The sequence below is a fragment of the Aedes aegypti genome, chromosome 2 (assembly GCF_002204515.2).
Source record: "Aedes aegypti strain LVP_AGWG chromosome 2, AaegL5.0 Primary Assembly, whole genome shotgun sequence".
Classification (NCBI taxonomy): domain Eukaryota; kingdom Metazoa; phylum Arthropoda; class Insecta; order Diptera; family Culicidae; genus Aedes; species Aedes aegypti.
The window spans coordinates 11,125,574-11,149,974 of record NC_035108.1 but is presented as its reverse complement, the minus strand read 5'-3'; positions in this window follow the sequence as shown (position 1 = coordinate 11,149,974).

The window sequence follows — 24,401 nt, the reverse complement described above, 5'->3', positions numbered from 1 at the left end:
TTTGTTAGAAATGCAATTGAAATGCTTATAAACTCTGTAAAGCATGTAGAACAGCCTGTATTAAAAAAAAATTCAGGCAAGATGTAAAAGTGAAATCTATGAAGAACGGTCGATTATAAAAGAAGGAATAACCATTGATACAAGTGTCTACAACAGTATAAAACCACTATAATGTATAACTCCAAAAGAACAGCCAATGTTTCAAAGAAGGAAAAATCTCTATTGAAAATGTATCAAATAAAAAGCTAATAATAATTACTTTATGCTTTGGAGTATCAAAATAATAACAACCGACATTCAGAAAATGAATCTTTTGTTTGGCAAATAATAGCATTAATACAAATTATTGCTCCAAACGATAGTTCTGAAGAACAGCTATCATCTAAAAGAAGGAAAAACTTCAGATGAGAAGGGAGGAATTTGTGATTAAAATGTTAGCAACTAAATGTACGATAATCCTATCAACGGTACAATTTGGACCTTTCGTCCATTCGACCTTTTGTCCATTCGACCTTTTTTTTCAATCGACCTTTTGTCCATTCGACCTTTTGTCTATTCGGCCTTTTGTCCATTCGACCTTTTGCCCTTCGACCTTTTTTTTCATTCGACCTTTTGTCCATTCGACCTTTTGTCCATTCGACCTTTTGTCCATTCGACCTTTTGTCCCTTCGACCTTCTGTCCATTCGACCTTTTGTCCTTCGACCTTTTGTCATTCGACCTTCTGTCATTCGACCTTTTGTCCTACAACCGCTTGATCGTCCATCGTGGACTAGGCGGAGTGGTTCAAGGGTCACATAATATCGGTGGGTAGCCCCGACTAGCCTTCAAACCAGAAATCATCCCCCAACCGGAATCACAGGACCGACCCCGGCACTTGACCGACCAACATCGCGTCGGAGTAGGCTAGGTCCTCCACCGGGGACTATCCGAGTAGATCGTGCAAAAGCACCGGCAAATGATCGTCGAGGAACTCCCCATCGGAGTAGGCTAGCTTCACTTTCGGGAACGTCGAGTAGTATCGATCATTTGGTCGTCGGGGCACTTGCGTACCACTGCGGCCGCTCGAAGAGCATGACGAGCAGCGCAGTGGAGTCCAGAGAACCGACAAGCACAGGAGCATCTATCATGAAAAGTCTCACATAGCCCAGAAGTGTGGCTGGCATCAAAATGTAAGTGACGTGGCAGAGACTAATCGCAGCCAGAGCGAATGAAGCAAGAAGTGACAAAATGGCGAGAAGGCATCCGCAATGTGAGTGAAAACCAAAGATCCTTAAGTCCATTAGCATCCTAAATATCCGAAGTAGGTGGATGTTTCTAGTTTTGCCAGAAGTGCGGCAATTCTATTAAAAATAAAAATGGGAGATAGAAGAAAATCAAAGATACAACCAAAAAGTAGATGAGAAGGGCGGGCCAAGGATTGAACCCAGCCATTGGACTTCCTCTATATGATGTCACTAAGTTTCCTATATTCAGAGTTCGGAAAAGTCCCGAGATTCGTGCTGCAGTAGCCGATAGAAGCAAATCACATTCAACGAAGCCAGTGAAACTCACGCCTACTGCCACTATAGGCAAAATGCCTTGAAGTAGCAAAACACAGTAAAAGCTTTATCCTAAGAATGCTAATTCGCTATTGTTCGTGTTACCAACATCTAGTTTGCCACGCGCTGACAGCATGAGTACCGGGCCTCAAAGTGTCAAATAAATATTTAAAAACATAATAAATCATCATCTAAGTACAGCATGGCATTAGCCAAACGATAAAAAAGTATAGTTAAAGGTTATTATAAATTAATTCATTTTTGTGACCACAACGCCACTAGCGCAGGGTTGCCACATATACAGATTTATCTGTATTTTACAGATTTTCTAGAATATTTTGTGACCAAGATTCTGATCTGTGACCAGATTACAGATTATTTGGAAAAAACAGATATACAGATTCTGCATACAGAATTCTGCCAAAATTATACAGATTTATACAGATTTTTTAACAACTATGAAAATACATACTTTCGAAAACCTTAAAATTTAAGCTGAGTAGTGACAGTTCTGCAATGTTGTTGCAAATGTTTGGTATTTCCTTCAATTTCTTGTGAATTATCAGCACTATTCCAATTTTCAGTGATACAGATTTAAAATACAGATATTTTGCTCCAGGATACAGATATACAGATAATTCTTGGAAAAAATACAGATTTAAATGTGGCAACCCTGCACTAGCGTTGTACTACTAATATTCCTATTCAAAACACCCATTGCAAAGGGCAACCCAATGTTACTGTAAATAAATAGGGCATTCCCGTCTCATTTCCCACATTTACAGCCTGCAATGCCAATGGACCGTTGCATGAGTTCACTATTTGACTTTTAAGCGGTGCCTTTACGTGACCATAGCAACAAGTGAATTCGGCATCGCTGAATCGACATTAAAGCGGTGCCGAATTTAACCGTTGCCATGGTCACATAAATAACACGGCACCTTTCAAACGTCTGATAGTGAAATCGTTCATCGGTTCATAGTGATTTGGAAAATACATGCACCCAACAAAGGCTACTTGATGAGATTCAGACTTTTAAACTACTATATTGATGAGAACCACGTGAGTTTCGCGAAAATTGAGCAAACTGCCACAGACAAACAGACGTCACACTCTCAACATTGTCCATCGACCACCTTTTTAACTGTCAATTCAAAAATATGGTAAGTAACCAATCCGCCACCCGCAGCGCTCGCATCGTTTTTCTTCGTGTTTGACGTTTACACACTACCGACATCTGTTGGCCTGTCGGCCAAACACACCGATTTTAGTATTGGGCGTACATGTCCTCGTGACTATGATTTTGATCGAGATTTGTTCTAAGTGTTACGTCCGTTTGTCTGTGTTATTATCATTTCCAGCCCTGGTTTCAATGGAAATAGACACATATCAAGTGAAGAAACAGCTAAGATTTTTTTAAATTGACTTTTTGAATTTTTTTTTGAGTCATATTCAATTCTGCTCCTCAACAACTCAATCTTACGACTTCCCATCTCAGTGATTCCCACCCCTGTTTACAACCCAACACAGACAGTAAAGGCCCAAACGCAATGATAGCGGAACGGCAACGGAATGCGGAACCGGTTCGCCAGCATGTATCACAACATCTCGACTGAGCTGACAACGAATGAAATTGGATCAACACTGATTCGACAAGCTGATTATAGTTCATGCTGGCGAACCGGTTCCGCATTCCGTTGCCGTTCCGCTATCATTGCGTTTGGGCCTTAAGGGCTTTTGTCCATCTTGTCGTTTTCCACCTTTTGCCGTGTTTACAGTTTCATTCTGTCGGGTCCGTTATATTTAAAGCTTCTGCTCAGCAGTTTACTGTGCCATTCCGAGAAACAGGAAACGCTGCGTTATGGTGTCGTGGTCGTCGTCAGCTGTAAACCAAGCTGCGAAAACGAGCGAAAATATTATAATTTATGAACAGAATTATTACGGATTATGATCATTATTATCCAGCGGGTGCGTTGCGAACCATCTTGGTCGAACCCGAGGAATGAAGAGTAATGATGATGGCAATGTTTCGTCCCACTGTGGCTCAGGTAGAGAGACCTTCAGAGCTTCATCATTACCGGGCGACGACAGACAGTTTACAAACAGAGGGCTTAAGTGACATCCTAGATCATCAATTGTTATGGAGCGTATGAAGCAGCGCAAGTGACGAAGGACATCAAATTCTGCTCGCTGAAACTTTTTCCGCGATAAAACGGTGTACTTTCATCGTACACTAAATTTAATTCATAAATTATTTACATTTTATGGACGGTTTTTATATTCATTACAATGTCGCAATGATGTTTTTTTTTTTCGGTTTTGCCACAGAACGACGATGGCGAGACTGTGGTTGGTGGCTGTTCAGAGAAAGACCCATTTGTTGCTGCTGAGGCATGGTTCCGGGTTTCCCTCATGATTTCATGTCGTTCCAGGGACGTATGTAGCATTTGGTTTTTAATTTTTGAAACTATTTCCGTGAAAGAATATGGATGCATTAGTTAAATTTCATAACAAATCATGATTTTAGTTAGTAGAATGAGTCATCAAAGTTTTCCTTCCACCATATTTCAGCCTGTTTCGTATGCATCAAAATTAACTATCATCCCTCGCTTCGGCTCTGTTGAAATACCCCGCAAAAAAAAAAACACCCAAAGCAATAGGAATGTTGTCATTCACTGTGCGTCGTCCCGTAACCGGCCGGACCCGGGGGAAAGCCAAAGAAAGCGGAAGGCGAAAATGGGCGGTCACACCACGATTGTTTGTTCGGGAGCAAATTTTTCAAATTGCTATCGCTGCTATCATTTCCGGTTGCCAGTTTCGTATAATTGCCATCACCGTGGTTTGGTGGGACTTTTCGCAAACAGGAAAACGGTCGGCCTGACGAAGACGAAGGGTGGGGGGAGGAAACGGAAGTGTTTTTGTGCTGAAAGACGGGCAGACACATAGGGATGGAGACCCGACTGTGGAGGAATGCGTCCAACACGGTTCGCTGGGTTTTGCTTCATTTTATTAAATTTACTTCGGTTCGGTTGCTGAGCTGGCTGACGACAGTCGAAACTGGGGAGGGGACATTGTTTAGCCGGGATTACAAAATTGTAAATCAAAGTCCTGACAGAACAAAGTGCTGCCTTCTCTTACGAACCGGGATCGGAAGATAATGTCGAAGAAGTGCTTTGTGCGGCCGATGGCTTAATTTGCCTGTCAAGGATGAAGTTGAGCTTTGTGGTGAATATTTATTAACAGTCAAGAATGCTGTCGATCCGACAAAGACTTCAAATGCATCCCAAAGGAATTATTTAATTTTAAAGCATCGAACATCAATTCTTAAGCGGAAGGCTAAAAATACCAGAGAAATAAATTTTCTTGCTTCAGCTATCCCGCGGGCCATTACTTTCGATTCGTCCATCTGGATTTCACTTATCCCTCCGCCCTCCCTTAAACAATAAATTTTCCGTTTTCGACCATATCTCAATGAACAGCACTACGCTGTAAAGCTTCCCAAGAAGTGCAGAATCGGAATGCATTCTGGCATTTTGTAGTTCCTATTGTTTGCAGTTTCAGCTAAGAAAAGAGAACCAACAGAGTGCAAAACAGCAACAGCATATTTCTCATTTATTGTCGATTCGATCCACCATTGCCCCGTGGTGCCACAAGATTTCCTAAATTTTCTTTATGCTTTCCGGATGCTGCTGGGCAAGTGGGGCGGATGGATGGTCCAGTATCTGAAAATCCGATGAAATGGAATCGACTTTCGGGCGTAAACGCCTTCAGAAAGCTGAACCAGATTGGGTTTTTGGGTATACTTTCGGTAGCTTTGTAAATGTTGCTTGTTCGAGAGATTTGTGGCTTTGTTTATCGAATCGTATTTGGAGCACCAACGAGAATAATGCTTGTTGGGAAGGGTGTGTTATCAATTGTTATTAAGGTGGAAGCTTTCAATTCAAGTAGTAAGATGCATTTAGTTTTATTAGATGATAGGTGTTCTTAAATTCTTCTAAACTGCACAAAACCAACATGTATCTCATCATACTTCTGTGTGTCATATACTCCAATAGGAACTCTATCAACCAGGGATAAGATAAGAATTTCTCCCAATTTTTTGTTTGTTTAAATTCTTATATCAGTGTTTGCAACAATAAATTTCAGAAGTACTTAAAAAATGTCCACTGAATTAAAGTTCCTTGAAAAGTTTCATAACTATTTTCACTTTATAGATAAAATCTTCAGGAATAAAAGAATCTTTAATTCCACTCAACGCAGAATCTATGAGTTTTTTTCTGAGAATATATCTTGAATAATAAGGTATCACAACAAAACAAAACTGAATGAGTACTGAAAAAAGCTGGAAAACTGAAAAACCATTAGCAGAAAGTCTGGAGTAGTCTAAAGAGGAATTCTGGGTTTCATTTCTAGATTTTCTGGATCATGCAAAATTCTGGAATGCATGCCATAAGAAACACATGGAAGAATCTATTGAATAATCTTTCCACGACTTGAGCCTGAGCATAGATGACCGTTCAATACGTAGTTGCTTCTCAGTGATAAATAAAAATAATTTGAATTGCACAAAGAATCAACATGTGCAACTTGGGAGAAGCCTGCCATTTGCAATGTACACTTTCGAGGACTCCAAACACTGTGAAATCAATAACGACGTTGGCCACGTGCTTACGGTTGAGTAAGGGACGGATTGTTACTAGACACTGAAATCACTTCTGCATCTCCATGGTTGTCATAGGAAGGAGTTTTCCAATTAGAACACATGTAACAATTCAGGAAGATCAACTGTTCTATGATCAGATTTGGTTTGAAACATGTATGTTACCTACTTGAGTTTTATTAGTGGGAAAGGTTAAAAGCTACATGATCAAGACCGACCTTGAAGAGTAACACAAAAAATCATCTATCAAATCGTAATGTTTTTTTTTTATTAATATTTTTATCGACACTTTTCATCTTATACAGATGCATTCGTGTCCTATGAAATATAATTAGAATTGGAATGGTGTTCGTATGTCACGGGTTCGTATGTCATCTTTTTGTCTCAAATTTACGAACAGACTCATATTTCAAACATTCGGTGTTTGTATGGCGATTTGGCTGAAATGTTTCGCTGAAATATGTCATCAAATTGCCAGAAAATGGCAGTCATTTGAAATTCAATTTTAGTGTCTTTGAAATTCAGATAAACTTTGGTTTATGGTGAGTGTATAACAGAGCGTTGTTTTTATGAATACTTAATATTGGATACTTTTATAACATTCAGTTTTGCAAATTTTCGCTGAAGCCACCAAAGAGCTATCTCAAATATGTTTCAAGTTATGTTCGTTTTTCGTTTTACAACATTCTTGTTTTTTTTTTCAAAATTGTATCAATCCATTAAAAAAAACATCCTCCCAGTTCCACCATAATAAGAAAAAAAACCTTTCCAATGGCGTCAAAAGTTTTAAGACCCGAGTGCGCCTTCTGGAGATATCGACATTTGAAAACAACAATTTTTCGAAGAAAATCTCTAATAACTCTGCAACCATTAGAGCAGTAGTTTTTTCGACAAAAAGTTGCGCTATCAAGAGTTTACTCTTTCTCCTCTGTGTTTGTCTCTGCAGTAGCCGAAAAACGAGATAAAATCTAATCTGTTTTTATATCAGAAATTTCGTTTCTTTTTTCAACAGCCTACTTGATGGCAGGGCAAAGTTTGCGGAGACCATTAGATTGAAATAAAAGCTTAAAACAAGCTCAACAATTGATCCTCCATCCTTGACTGAACAGTCATAAACCTCTTTCAGCATACAGATTAAATGAGATGGATATCATTCTGGAGCCTTGAGAAAAAAAAAGTCGCAATTGCTTGGGTTCTCACGAAGCACTTCTTGAGAAATTTCTTGAAGTACATCTTGAAAATAAAATGAAGATTCGGCAGTGAGGTTCGATGAAATATCTCTAAACTTTTCATGTAGATTTCTTCGGAGTTGTTTGTGAAGTAATCTTTCGCAGAATGTATAGGGTACTTGGGGTCATTCAAATATGACGTCCATCATTTGGGGGAGGGGGTCTCTAAGGAAGTGACAGTGCATGTATTAGGTATTGGAAAGCTCTCTATACCGACATTTTACGGTCCCTTGAAAATTATGTCAATGCTTAAACTGTTCTTCATAACGACTTTTCCCTATTACGACGGTCCCTTGCGATGTCGTTATAACAAGCTTCGACTGTATTTAAAAATTTAAAAATTAATCAACAGGCGACGTGATTTTGGCTTTTGTCCTTATATTTGATATTCTGATTGGAAAGCAGTTTTACTGGCTACTAAATTAGCCGTATTAAGCGTATTAAATAAACATATTCCTGCGAAAGCCATGAAAAAATATTTGTAAAAGTAATTCTGAAAAAATTTGAAATAATATATAGTCATGATGCTATCCACCATATTTTAAGTTTTTTTCAATGGATCGAGGTTTCAAACAGTTAGGATTTTTTTCAAACAATCTGATTGCAAACTTGACAAGTTTTTGCGCAGCCTGTGAGAAAGTTTTTGCCCGGTCCATTTTCATGTTTTTCTGGTATAATTATTACTGTCTCCACTGAATTATGCTATTTGAACATTTAATTATGTTCAAACTGATGATTAAATCAAAATAAATATCAGTAACAGCTACTGCCATTTCCATAGAAAATCATCCTTTTTTTGAAAATTTGCCGTTCTTCCGAAACATACCGACAGAAACATTTTTGGGGAGAAGGCTCCTAATATTAAACGAAAGAAATTTTTCCTTCTTTTAAACTAAGGTTATTCTATTGAGTAATTGGATTATATCAGGGCTGGGAATGGTAATAAAAGTAGGCTTGAATGTCACGACACTCAAGTAGCTCTTCTCATTACAGTAGTTTGAAAACGTAAATCTCATCAAGTAGCCTATTTTGGGTGCATGAATTTTCTAAATCATTAGTGTCATCGAAGGCTGTAAATGCGGGAAATGCTCCGGAAAATATAACATTTTTCTACAGTAGTTTTGGGTTGCCTTTAGCAACGGGTGTTTTACTACATTCTAGGCATTTTGCCTACAGCACCGATAGGCTGAATTTCACTGGCTTCGCTGACTGCGATTTGCTCTTCTTGGCTACTGTATCGTGAATTCCATAACTTTTTGCAATCCTAAACTCTATGCCTCAAAAGTAGAAGAATTTTACAATCCAAAAAACCATCGACCGGCGGGATTGGAACCTTCTAAACTTAGCTACGGTCTTGCTCGTTAATCGCTACAAATTTTCAGGTTCCGCGAATATTTATTTTTAGTACATTCCGGGAAGTGGCATTGCGGGAAATGGATTTCCGGAAAATGGGTCATTCCGGGAAATGATCTCCGGGAAACGGCATTCCGGGAAATGGCATTCCGGGAAATGTCATAGAATCACTTAGCCATTTTTCTTCTTCTTGACATTATGTCCCAAATGGGGCATATCCCGTTTCTCACTTTTTTTTTCAATAAGCACTTACACAAGTATTAATTGTGAGCTTTCTTTACCAAATTCACAATTTTCGCATTTATATATCGTGTAGGCACGTTGATGCTCCATGCTCAGATAAGTCAAGAAATACTTCATCACGAAAAGTTCCTGGACGGACCGAGAATCGATCCCATACACCCATTAGCGTAACTCGAACTCAAATCTTGAGGGGGCTTGACCCTTCTGATCGAAAAAAAATCCCTTAAGTAAAGCGTATGTTTAGCATGAGAGCAAAAATTTTCTAGGGGGGGCTTGAACTTTTCTAAAGGGGTCTAAGCCCCTTCTACCCCCCCCGTATTTACGCCAATGCATACACCTTTAGCATGCTTTGCTCTGTAGCACTGGACATTACCACTTGGCTAGTCGAGCAGAAGAAAGGTGCTACTGAATACCAAACTGAGGTATTCCATACCAGATAATTTCCAATACTAACAACTTGAATGAGGTATGAATTAGCCCTGCATAAGAGGTAAAATACCTCAAATAATATCTCAAGCATGTTCTACTAACATCAAACTAATAATTAGACCAGGTACTGTAATACCTAAATAATACATGATGGATTTTCATATAAAAGTAAAATTTTTCAATAGTAGTTCAATACCTCCAGTCCTTACTAGCTATCGATTACCGAAATGAAGTATTTTTAATTGTTTTAAAAATGTTTTTCTTATACCATCATAATACCAAAATGACAGTTCGGCTCAGTAAGCCGTCGCGAGCAGACGTTTTTGTGTTTTGTTGCGGAAGTGAAGGCTTTTTGGCTTGGTTGTTCGTTTCAGTAGTGATTGAAGTGCGTGTTTTTTCAACGAGTGCTGTGTTTCTTCGGTGGCATAATGTGACTAAAAATGATAGGACTTCTGCTATGTTTTATCCGTGAATTTCTGATTGAGTTGCTTACAAGCAGAAAAATTAAGTGATTCCCATCTTGTGCATATCTTGTATGAGTGAAGTGCGAAAAGCCGAACGATGTCCGAAACAGTTAGGCGTGTGCTTGTGTGAGTGAACGACAAATGATTGAAAAAAGTACGGCATGCTGTGTTCTTCATTATAGGATGGTGACCAATCAAAGTAACCCGGTGAGTTTGTTCCAATCTATAAGGCAGCGTCCATTTATTACGTAACGCTAAAATTGAAAATTGTTGACCCACTCCCCCCCGTAACGCTTTTTGTATGAGAAATTTTAAATTTTTGTATGAGCCGTAACGCTTGAGCCTACTCCCCCCTCCCCCTAGCGCGTTACGTAATTTGTGGATGCCGCCTAATATATATCATATGCGCAAACGTTTTTTTTTTTTTGTAATATTTGTTGGGCTTCATGTGTTTTGAGCTTTGAGGTTGTGAAGCGCCAGCGCATCTTTTCAGAGTGATGTACCGTTTTGTCTCGAAGTCCAAACACGACTCATGTTCCAAACAGTGGCAATTTCAGGCAAAATATGATATTTGCACAACGTTTGTAATTAGACAAATTGATTCATTAAAGAATTTCCAAGCATGTGCATAAATTTGAGTGGTTTCTTGAAAAATCGCAACAAACTGTCGAGTGCTTGGAACATGAGTTGTGCTCGGAATTTGGGAGGAAACGGTAATATTTGTGAGTTGACGCATGCTGACTCCAGTTGCCCGGATTCACCGCGATGTTTTGCTCACGCTGTGGTCGACACGGATACCTATTCAGCTCAAGCGTGGTTGCTCATAAGTGTGTGGTTACACGATAAGTTTGAGCACCTTCATATGTTTTTGTGTGAACAGATGAACATTTCTTCTTAAACACATATTGTTGACTTCGCTTGGGCATGTGCGTGTTACAGATTTGGCTTGAGTTTGGATGCTCGGGGTAGGGGTGTCGATCTTGTATCTCGAATGTTTATGACTGTATTGGTGGGATGTATGCAGTAAGACATGCGATTGTGCGCAGGTCATTGTCTTTAGGTTTGAATGTTTATTACATGTATTGGAATCAGACACACAGTCTTCTACTGGACGCTGCCACCCACTTTCCTCCCACCGCACTTCCTCAGCAGCTTTTAATGGTATGGAACTTATTTTTCGTTTGTGACTGAGGAAAAGTAGGAGTGCATAACCTACCAAACGTAACTGTCATGAATCGAATACATGTCAGCTTAAAATTTGCAGTCAGTGGATGTATGGAGAGTGGAGGCAAAATAGGAGACCGGGATGAATTTAAAAAAAAAAGTAATCACCGCAGTTTTTTGTTCCTTTCTTTTTTTTTGTTATTGTGTTTAAATCGGAATGGTATGAACACTGAGCAGTATTTACCCTTCATAATTTCATTGTTTTTTTTTTGTGTTGGATATTTTATACTAGAATAATTCCATGCTTAATTTATTGATACAATTTTAGGCTGCATTGAGACAATGGTTTCACCAAAACATTTTCATCCATAATGAGTCCTATCTTCTGAATTCTCCACTGTATTCACTGCATCGCTTTGTTAAACTGATACGTGTGTCCTTGAGTTGTTCATCATTTTGAAATATGCGATATCGTTTCTACAGTTGTGTTCAGAATAATAGTGGTGGGGGCCGTTTTTCATACAAAGTGCTCAACTGTGGCATGTTGTGGCATGCTGTAGCTTTGTTTCCGTGTGGGCAGTCGGCATGAGGTTTTGACAGTGAACTACAGATGTGCTCAATTTCACTATCGCAGGATTTGAGGATTTTCACACTGCCGACTCAGGGGTTGGGCGCCGGATGGGGTCGCTCAAAATAATAGTAGTTTTTCTTTTGTAAATTTTTGTTCAGCAACAATTTTGTAAAAAATTGGCTTGTTTATACATTCATAGCTTGGGTGGATATGGTTGAAACGATGAGTAAAGAAAAATTCAAAAACTCAAAATACAGCAGATATTTAAATTATTAAAACTACTATTATTTTGAGCGATTTCACCTGGTGCTTAACTTTTTAGCCGGTTGTGTGAAGAGTTTCAGATCTTGTGGTAATGATGTTGAGTATATTTGTAGTTCACTGCCGGGATTCCATGGCGATTGCTCATAGGGAGACAGAGTTGCAGCATGCCAGAGTTGAGCATTTTGTATGAGAGTCGGCTTTCACTACTATTATTTTGAACACAACTGTATATGATAATATAACTTTGTTCAGAGTCTTATTATTTATTATATTTTAGGGCTTTATATTAATCTATCATCGCACTTAGGATCATTAACAGCACTTTTGAAAACATTTATATAGTATTCTTTAACATTTTAGCATTTTAGGTTTAAAAGTTTCTCTATTTTTCAAGTCGATTTTCTAAACTTTCGCTTTTAAGAAACACACATAAATACAACTAAAAATGACCCATTCGGAAGCAAAATGGTTGCATACTTAAAGAAACATTTATTGATTTCAATCGTCTCAATCGTGAAAACGAGGCGGTAATGTTCATTTAAATGAATTATTATATTTTAAGAACACAGATTTTTTTACTTTTTTTTCTGATTTATTATACTATTCATTTAATTGGTTTAACTTGCAGAAGCAACTTGGAGTCCACATATCGGAAAATATATATATATATATATATACATATATATATATACATATATATATATATATATATATATATATATATATATATATATATATATATATATATATATATATATATATATATATATATATATATATATATATATATATATATATATATATATATATATATATATATATATATATATATATATATATATATATATATATATATATATATATATATATATATATATATATATATATATATATATATATATATATATATATATATATATATATATATATATATATATCATTATATGTAACATTCTATTTTTTCAGGCTTGATGGAACAATCTGTTGTGTTGTACGACATATGAGATTGGATTGGTCATATTATATCTCTATTTCCTTTTATTTATTTTTGGTAAATTTAATAATTTATTATGTCTTGTATAAATTATTTCTGCATTATTATCTATATAAGATCTCGTCCACAATATTTTGCCATTTTACTTGGATCATGACTGTCATCTTTTATCTTCGGTCACAAGGCACGTTCTTCAGACCCTGTTGCGCTTTGTTAATCTTCATATTGCACTGAGAGGCTTCTTGACAACTTGACGCGAATGTCGTTCTTACATCATTGTTATTTGAAATTATTACTATATGGCCTGTACAGCGTACACTTCCAACTTTAGTCATTTTCAGTATACCAAAGTCGGCGTATTATATAATGCAATGTTATATTTTATTTCATTACATATATCCATATTATATTATATTAAATGACATTACATTATATTATACTATATTATGTTATATTGCATTATATTATATTATATTATATTATATTATATTATGTTATATTATATTATATTATATTATATTATATTGTATTACAGTAATGTTCCGATTTTGTCAGCCCCATGCTGAATTTTGGGTTGACAAAATCGGGAAAGAGCTAAAATCGGGATAACATTTTTCGACTGGTTTCAAGATTTATTTAAACTTAAGGACATAGTTTTATGATCTTGTTAATATAAACATTATTTTTTACTTCCACTTTATATGTACCGTAATCCAAGGTAACATTGATAAATTTCTTGGATAATTATTTGGAATTTCAAATTTCAAAAATTCGATCTTCAGATGATTGTATAGACATGGCCAAGGTCATAATTGACTTTAAGCACCCAATATTGCAAATATAGATGTGTTAAGTCTAATTAAAATAAATATAAATTTTAGGCTGACAAAATCTGGAAAAAAAAGGATGCTAAAATCGGAGGTAGACAAAACCGGGTCAAAAAGGGTGCTTAAATCGGGGTAGATAAAATCGGGGATAGACAAAACCGGGTCATTACAGTATATTGTATGATATTGTATTACATTATATTATATTATATTGTTCTACATTATTTCATATTATGCTATAAACTACATAACATAATGACTATATTGACAGTATACTGGGAAAAGAAGGAGCATCAAGGAAGTTCCTGAACGAGACGCGAACTTCAGGATTGTTATTTGGAATTATTACTATCAGCCCTGTCTAGCGTACACTTATAGCTTTAATAATTTTCAGGATGCTAGGATTGGCGTATAGTATACTATTATATTATGTATTCTTTATCATATTACATTCAATTATATTAAATTGTTTCATATTTTAATACTGTATACCATATAATATATGTACTATATTGACAATATAATGGAAAGGGGATGGAGCATCAGACCATCATGGAAGGTGCAAATTGACAATGAAGTGGAGTTACTGAACGTGACGCGAACTTTGTTTGTACAAGATTGTTACATGAAATTGTTACTATATGCCATATAAAGCGTTCATTTACTTAATTAACCATTTTCAGGATACGGAGTCGGGAGTTTATAAATACTATATTATATTACATTATATTATGTGTCATTATATTACATTACATTTTATTATATTGCATTTCAAACTATAGATTATATTACATATTATATTATATAACATTGACAATATACTGGGAAGGGAGGGAGCATCAGGGCATCATTGAACTTACAACTGGACAATGAAGTGGAGTGCCAATCGGAGTCAGGAGGAAAAATGTTAGTCGCTCGCGATAAATACTTTTCTCTCCAACATTTGTAATCGATTTGACGAGCCCTTCTTCTAACAAACCATCCCGTGGAAAGCTCGACAAGTACTGCAAATTCCAATACTCAATCTGTTGGATCATACTGTTGGAAGGAGATTCTCTACTTCCCGCGGGTTTCGCGTAAGTGTCTCTGCTTACGGGTCCGCCACCCCCCTTTTGGCCCTTCATACAGCGATATGTTGAAATCAGGTTGGTAATGAAATTTGACCTCACTGTTGAGTGGAACCGCAAGCAGAGCAAGACTCAAGCAAGGATGGTGGCTACCTACATACATACATACATACCATCATAATACCAAAATGAGGTATTGACAACTGAACAATACCTAATTAAGGTATGATACCAAAATATGGTATGCATTGCATTGCATAACTTATTTTTTCCTCCTCGGGTAAGGAAGGCTCTATTGCCAATGCATCATTAGTCGAAAAAATCACAAAAAATCAATGATTTTGACAGAAATTTAGTCAAAAATGTCACTAATTCCTGAACAGTTTTAGGAATCAGAAGAAATAACAAATTTGAATGTTCATGGATGAAACGAAGAAAGTTTTAGTGCATCTATTGAAACTAAATTATAATAATTAGAGTGGTTGGCGCTGATTCAAATAAAATATCCTTGGAAAATATTTGAACGGTTCTTTGCTAGAACGTTTAGAGCATTCTAAGATTTGGTTTAAAAAATTCTAAAGAATATCCGGGTGACATTTTACCAGTAAATCTTAGAGAAAATCTCGGTAAAGCTATTTAAAGAACAGCTTAGGAAAGGTATTTTCAGTGGAAGTATTTTAGGATATTTCTCTTAGTTTTGATGATGATAAATTAAAGAGGTTTAACGATTTTTTTTATTGTTTGGCAAAAAATCGTAGTGCTCCATTGCCATAACCTTCAAAAATTTATTGTGGTTATAAAAACTCTGAATAATTTTCTGTGTGGGGAAAAGGTAGAAGGGTCTTCCAGCCTTTGGTATCAGTCAAGTACAAATTGTGTAAGAATTGTATCTGCACTGATGATGTTCCGTCCAACAGATTCTGTGATGACTCCTATCCTATCCATTCGACCCGTTCAAATTGTTTCAATCAACAAAGCCTATTCTCATCCAGAACGCACAACACTTGGCATCATGGAAGCCCTAAAGCACTCAATCACAGTCCAAACCATCCAGCCTGCGTTCCTCAGTCGTCCCGGTCCTATGCTTGGAGTGAGTGATGAGGTTTTCCAACGTCTACTACTGGGCAAGTACAATAATTCTGAGAACGATTTCCGCTCTGATAGTTCTCATCCTCTCAGCAAAGTTTCTATTCCTGAAACAATAAAAACATTACAGGACTTCAAGACCAAGAGCATTTTTCAAGACACCTCTGAATCTTCGCACGATATAGTAGTTCTTACCGAAACACTGGATGACAAAATATATTCAGCTCAGATTTTTGACGACAATTACACGCTGTTTCGGTATGATCGCAATCAGCTCAAACTAAACATCTCTAGAACAAAAAAAACAATTGTCCATCGCAAATTAGAATCGCTTTAGAATGATAACAATGATGATGATAACAATCTTCTTCCATATCTTCCATATCAATCATGCCGGAAACAGTAATTTATAATCGACCAATTAACCCACCTCTCGTAACGCATTTTGTATGAATTTATCACTTTTTTATGAGCTGTTACATCTTAAGGACAACCAACCACCGCCATCAACGTAATTCGTAATCAACCCGAACAATTTTCGATATGGGGAGAGTTTTGAATGACACACACGCAAGTTATTTTATGCCAAACGTCTATTATGCCTAATGTCTTTATGCCTAACGCCCTTATGCCTTACATACTTATGCCTAACGTATTTATGCCTAATGGAGTATACTCGTCTGTCTCTACTGGTTTGATGAACTTCGTTTTTGACTGCTTTTCAAACATAGATTCCGGTAATCAAATTGACACTGTACACACCAACCTGTAAGCTGCGTTTGATCGGGATGATCAAGGCATCTTGTTAGGAGTGACTGGAGACAATTTCAATATCAACACCTTTAATCTGCCTACGAATCGGGATCGAGATTTCAGGATGTCGTGTCTTTTATGCAGATGATGTAAAACATTACAAGGTGAATGAATCCCTCAACGAAAGTTGTTTTCAAATGTAGGGCTTACGAAACAACCTTACAGTAAGTATTGATAAATGGCTGGTGATATCATCTTCTTCAGCGAGTGAAGCGATTTCGAGCTCTGAGCATTATTCCTAGATAGTGCTTCTACGTTTCACACACACTGCAGCGACATTTCCAGTACAGCCAATAAACAGTTTGGGTTTATCCTCAAGAACTCCGACGAATTTTGCGAGCCAACTTGTCTACGCTATTTCTATTTTGGATTTCAGCTTCGTGGTGTGATGGCCTCATTAAGGGTATGCAAAATACCGAATGATTCCATCAAACGGAATTCCGTGTAATTCCAAGGAACTAATACAAGCGGAATTTATATTTTATATATTTATTTCGTTTCGTCTTGCCAAATTGTAAAAATATTTTCACGGGAAATTGAGTACAAACTGAATAAAACGGAATTTGGCGAAATTTCGAGTTTAATTTAAAACAGAAACGACATGCTGCTCGTTTCTACTCTTGTGTACTATATCGTCAATATCTATTGCACACAAATTCAAAAAAGCTTTTTCGCAATATTTTCACGGATCGAGAGTCCCCAATGTTCTGGTTGGTTTGCAGCCAACTAACAGACGAAGACAGAACAGATGAATGTTAATCTATGGGATTGAATTTGAGAAATTTGAGAGTATCTCTCCTCAATCGGTTTTTGTAACAATCATGATTTGTTGTTCATCATGATAGTCTGTTTATCATCTACTGCTACAGCTCGGATTTCAGCGGGGGATAACAATGCATAATTAAACCCATCTAAAGAAGCTTCAAACCTGGGGGGCACTAATGTTATAGGATATTCAGGGATTGTTTTTCATGTCAATAAACGAATACACCTATCAACAATGGTAGATAAGAGAGAAAAATTATTATCGCTCTCTCTCTCTTTAGGATTCTTCTTTGCTGCTGTTGTTTGTTAAAACTTGCGAAACATTGCCGTTCATGACCGATACAGATGCGATATTTTTCTTCGCTTGCTTTGATCGTGTTTCGAAATCAATTGAGAACTAATTCTGCAAGGCCTGAAGTTATTATATAATGGTATCAGGACACTTTATTTTCACCTTAATCGAGACAGATGCATTAATTATTTAATATCAAAAAATCAATCTTATTTTTACGCTGTGTCTGACCACCTACTCCCCCTCTTGTAGTGTGACATACAGTATCGGACATATGAAATGCACCAAAGCCGTTTTCCCATACAAAATGGTCAACTTCAGAGAGCTATATCTTCGTCGTTCCTCAACCGATTCTTTTCATTTTTTCTGTAACGAACTACAAATTATGTCAATTTTTGAAAACTATTGAAAAAGTTGTGTGAAAACTATTGATTCAAAAGTTACAGATAGGTTGAATTTTGACATAAAAACTGCACCAAGACACAAAGTGATGTAGCAGACAAACAATGCGTCGTATCATTTCGGTGTTTTCAGCGCATTTGTTTATTGAGTGATAAGGACCAAATGTGCTGAAGACACCGAAATGATACGACGCATTGTTTGTCTGCTACATCACTTTGTGTCTTGGTGCAGTTTTTATGTCAAAATTCAACCTATCTGTAACTTTTGAATGAATAGTTTTAATACAACTTTTTCAATAGTTCTCAAAAATTTAAATAATTTGTAGTTCATCACAGAAAAAATGAAAAGAATCGGTTGAATAACGGCGGATATATAGCTCTCTGAAGTTGACCATTTTGTATGGGAAAACGGCTTTGGTGCATTTTATATGTCCGACACTGTAGTTTCTGTACGTTACCCTATTTAAAAAAATCGATTTATTCGATTTTTGAAAAGGATTTTTCCATTGTTTGCTCAAAAAATAAATAATAATAACGTAAATACATCCAGTAATTTTCACAAGGGTTGGAAATGTTCATTTCTTCAGATTTCTTCATTAATAAGTCCAGCCATTCATGAAGTGATTCCTCCATGAAGCAGTTACTCCAGGGATTTCTTTCAGGAAATTTATAAGGAATTTATAAACTCCAGGGAATCGTTGTTAAGTTGCTCCAGCAATATTTCATGGAATTTATTACTCTTGCAGTTCTTCCAAATCTATCCAATCACTCCAGTAATTCTTTCGTTCTTCTTTTTTTCTTCTTCTTTCTGGAGTTGGAACATACTGAGACAAAACCTGCTTCTCGATATCTCAGTGTTCTCATGGGCACTTATCGACTTGTGTCCCCAATTCACAATCTTTCAAACCACAAAGCATGCAGTATGGCCAATAGTGGTAGTTATTCTCATAACATCATATATTTCAATACATTATAAGGCATTCCTTAGAATACAATTGCTCGAGAGCTCAACTCATTATTTTTGAGATTGTTTTAAATGCTTGTGACTTTTTTTTCGAGAAACTCCTCAGTTGTAACATTATAAGAACACCCACCCATCCCCTTGAGCACTATGAAATTTGTGAATGAGCTTTCATCAAGCAAGACATGTGACATGTAGGTATGTGCTTGAAAGACAGCAAAGTTTCCAACACGAAAAGATTCCAAATCAGACCGCAATTCAAACCTGTCACCCTCAGCATAATTTTGCTAAATACCGATTACGCAACTGATTTTGCTCAGCGCCAAACATTGCGCGTTTGGATGAAGCAGAAAATATCATATTGAAATATTTTCTTCGTTTGATTTTTTTAATAGCTGCCTACGATCTTTACTCTACTATGAAATTAAAATTAAAATAAAAACAATTACTATTTTTACAAGACTTTTTAAAAGTGCGCAAAGTTGATTCCTAAAGGCGCAACGTATGGTGCATATACGGTAATTTGGAGAAAAATGTACGGAATAAGTAAATTTGTATATTTTTGAGAGATGACCTATTTCGCATAGAGACGTTTCGCATAAGGACGTTTCGCATACGGACGTTTGGCATAATAGACATTTTGCATAAAGCAGTTCCATACAAGAACAGGTAGAATTTTAAAGAAGGCATATAATTCTCATTATCAGTGTTGATCAGACTCATTTCCCAGAAAATCGAATTGTGAAGCCATGAACTGTTATAACTGTGCGTTGTATTCCTGAGATGGAGGGGGAGGTGGTTGGGCTTGAGTGTTGCACATGGGATCCGACAGTTTCGATCTCAGTGGGCCGCTATTCAAGTTTCGGTGAAATGATTCGCTTTCACTCACTCACTCATTTCATTTCACCGAAACTTGAATTGTGGCTCTCTGGGATCAAAATTGATTGATTTTGTGTGCAATACTCAAGCTTAACCATCTGCTTTTCTATCTTAGGAGGACAGATCATGGTTGTAATAGTTCGTGGCTTCGTAGTTCGGAAAACGTTATTTTCGGGGAAATGAGTCTGAACAAAACTGCTCATTATGCCAAATGTCCATTATGCCAAACGTCCGTATGCAAAACTTATTTATGTCGTAATTTCAAAAACCGTGCAAAAATGTAACATTATTTTTCAAAGTTTCATGCAAAAATAAGGTTTTGGCAGAAAAAAATGTATGGAAACTTTATTCGCACGGCCGTGTAAAAAAATCCGTGCAAAAACAGAATCGGATGTACTCAGCTTCGAATAGGATTTAGGAATAAACGATGGACGACGAATAGTTGTGTTGAAGGTCATTATTTTCGTTTCGTTCTGTACATATAAACTGGATTTTCTCGATGAAAAAACACGATAGCAGTTCATTCTGCCTGACAGAATAAGAGTGGTATCTATGAACAGAGATTCAATGAACCTCTTCAATCAACTTATATAATTTTTATAAGATTTTCATTCCCAATTGTATCATGAAATCTAGCAGCACCTGGTTGGCTACATGCAATACCATGCAATAATGTGATTCATTGTAGTCAATTCATTTGTATCGTTTCATAACATATTTCAGGTACGTGTGTTGTGCCGGATTCATAAGCTTAACTATTCAACGATGCAGATGAATTAACTACAAAACAATAGTTACTAAAGTTCTTTAAGTTGGAAGTTTTCTTGATTTCTCAAGGCATAAACTACGTTCATGCTCGCCAAAGCAAATATAGTTAATAGGCAGAAAAGCTCTCGATTGATAACTGTGGAAGGGCTCATGAAGAACCCAAAGCTTAGGCGTCGGCTCTATCCAATATGGAGCGTAACGTCAGAAACAAGAAGAAAATACTCTTCCCTAGTAACAATTTATTGGGCTACCACAAATTTTGACACCGTTCGAAGCTTTAGGGGTGACAAACTGCGAAAGCAAAAAAAAAGTTATTAATATGCAAAAAGGAAGGCAAGACGAAACACAAGGCAGCGAAAAATTGATCGCTCAAAGAAAAACCAATCAACGTCAACCAAGCGAAAATTCATTAAAACCATAAATAATGCTAATATTGCTTTCTTCAGAGCTTCACTGTTATATTTTTTACTGCTCTCCTCGCCGTTAGCTGGCTGACAAACAGCAGCTTGTTATTAGTTGTCTCCATTTCGGTACCTCTCCTTAGATGGCAAGATGAGGAGTTGAGTTGTTCGGCGAAACAAGAGAGCTGAAGCTGACTGAAGTACGCTTAAACAACCAGCAAATGAGCGTCTTATTTTGGTGGTCCCATGTTCTAAGATTTATGTCAAGTAATATTTTTCCTCCTCGAATGGGCACTTGTTTAGCTGCTGCCATTCTACTTTTTCCCCTCTCATTTTGGCAGTAATTTCCAGTTACCCTAACAATGTTAGAAACAAAAAAAGAAAACAATTCCCGGTCCATCAAAGGCTTTGTGAGCGAAAAAAGGCGAGGAACTGTTGTCAAACTGCTATCAATCCTAAGTATCACTTGAAAGCTTTATTGTTATTCTTTTCGAGAGAAAGAGCCATGTGGTTTTGAGTGACTGCTAAAAATTATGGCTTCGACGGAATTTTCACCGGACGAAATAAAAGGTAGGCAAACGACGACGACTTGTCGGAAAGACACGACAGCGAGTGAACCGGAAGATTTGCATACTGCGGGAAATTTTTAATTGGCACTGAAAGCCAAGAAGAGAGACAGACCCCATCGCGGAATAAAAGGAGTTCGCTTCGAAAGTGCCAGTTGCAGAAAAGCACAACATTATCATCAACCGGAACAACGGTGGAAAGTTTTTGAATAAAGTGCAGCCACGCCGCTGTCCGGATTCAGTGACTCAAGGGTGCCTCTTTATGTACTCGATAGTGCACTTGTCCTCGCTGTTAGTGTGCTCTAAATGCTGTTAGACACCAGTCGGTAGTGGTTCATGTGACTTCAACTTTTTAAACTGTACGTTGTGTCGTTTTTGTTTGCTATTCTAGCAAAAATCATAAAATTTATGCAATTCGACGCTTTGGTTGGAGGTATTGCAAAACGGGGATATTGACTCGAAGTCCGGGTAAGTCAAGTTGGCACCTGACGGTTATTCTTATAACTTGTTTATAGGTTGAGAATAGTAAGGCTTAAAATGTCGTGCAGTTAAAATAGTAGATCACAGAACACGCTGATGTGATCGTAAAATAATCATCCTTGGTAAGATGGTTTGGTGAACCAATTAGAGGTTGATCTGTTTTGGCACTACAGTTGGATAACCATAGTCGAGTCTCTGTGACAGGATTATACCAAATGTATAATTGTTTTAGTGAATCGTGTATTTTAAAAATTATATTCACCATAACGAAAGACATGTCTTCGTGCAATATTTTGATCAATTCCATTCTTTTCTACAGTGCCAATATCGAATAGAGAACACAACGAACAGTAATCGATCCTTCAACATAACGCTACGGGGTAATCTGACAACAGCTCCACTCGAGCAATCAAAGACAGTCCAATTACATCAGTATCATCTTTTTATTTCATTTGAATACAAAGTAAAAGTCGCGTTTTACGATGATCGAAAATTACATTTCGATTGCATCTTCCCTTCGGACTGAGTGGTTTTTGGTTACATCATCCGCTCTGTTTCGGTTCCATAAAAAAACGTCCATTGCAAAACGTCCTAAAATCGAAAATACTTGCGCAAAGAAGTGCCACAGACTCGCCGTAGAATGGAGCACTAAAACTCGCCGAGGGGATAGATATTGGATAGTGCTGCACCATATTTTCCAATCGTATTAAGACTCGGAGGAGGAAAAACAGACAAGAAATTTCGCCATCGTCGCCATATAGAATAGCGCTGGATAGCAGTGCGATTTCCACACTTTTCCACCCAGCAGCAGCAGTCAGTCAGTGGGGAGGTTTTCCATTTCCATCCAAACAGCATATGACAACCATTAGGGAATGGACAAAGTTTCGCCATAGTTATGTTGGTCTTTTTCCATTTACTACGAAAGTAAAGACGATCCAATTTCAGCCGGTTCAGGGCCATCCTTGAAGTATGGGGGAACGATCTCATATTTGTGCCAACCATCCAGTCGGTGTCTGATTCCATGTGCAGGGCTGATAGTGACTGGGTATGCTTAATATATGAAATATAGGGACTGTAACTGCGTGAGGTGAAACATATCGGGCAGATCATTGTGCGGTGCGAATCGCGACCCAGTGTATGAATTACCTCCACCTTGGCCAGTTACCCGGACTGCCACGTGTAGAACAGGTACGATTGCTGCGGGGAAAACCACGACACGAACAAGTGCCCGACGAAGGAAAACGCGGCGAAGTGATGTGGGTGGCGGCCCCTCTTCTGACTACGGAGGCATTCTCTGCGCTGCCCAACAGCCTGGCAGCCAGCCGGCATCTAACACCGGGACCTACCCACGTCACATCGATCCCCGCCTCAGAGCGGGCATGTACGCAAACTCTCCATCAACCGATCCCTCATCCGAGGGAAACAATGAGGTCTGAGTGGGGCCCAGATAGCCGTAGCGGTAAACGCGCAGCTATTCAGCATGACCATGCTGAGGGTCGTGGGTTCGAATCCCGCTGGTCGAGAGGATCTTTTCGTAAAGGAAATTTTCTCGATTCCCAGGGCATAGAGTTTATTCGTACCTGCCACACGATATACACATGCAAAAATGGTCAATCGGTAAAGAAAGCTCTCAGTTAATAACTGAGGAAGTGCGCATAAGAACACTAATCTGAGAAGCAGGCTTTGTCCCAGTTGGGACGTAACGCCAGAAAGAAGAAGAGGTCTACAGTTCAGCCGAGCTGTGGAGCATCTTAACGGAGTTTCGTGGACGACTGCTCCAATGCAAAAATAGATCGGACCAAGTCAGCGTCCTCAGCTATATGGTGTGCAAAAATGGGGTCAATTGAGCCCCGCATCCGTAGAGCAAACTGAAATGCTCACTCAATAAGGGCGAAAAATGTCGAGTTACAACAACATCGATTTGGGAGTGATCACCGAGACCCGGCGCAGGTGATCGAGAAATACATCGCCGGAAACTACAACTGCGATATCGGCAAGATTGGCAAGAGCGAAGAGAAATCCCGGGAAACTGTGACTGTGGCTGGCATCCGAGAAGAACGAGGAGAAAAACAAGGCAGTTCCTAAGCAAAACTCCACCAAGTTTCAAAGATAAAGAAGACCCCGAAGAAGTCGCCACCATAAACCTCATTGGGCGAGGAGGATTTCAACCAGTGCGCCGTCAAAA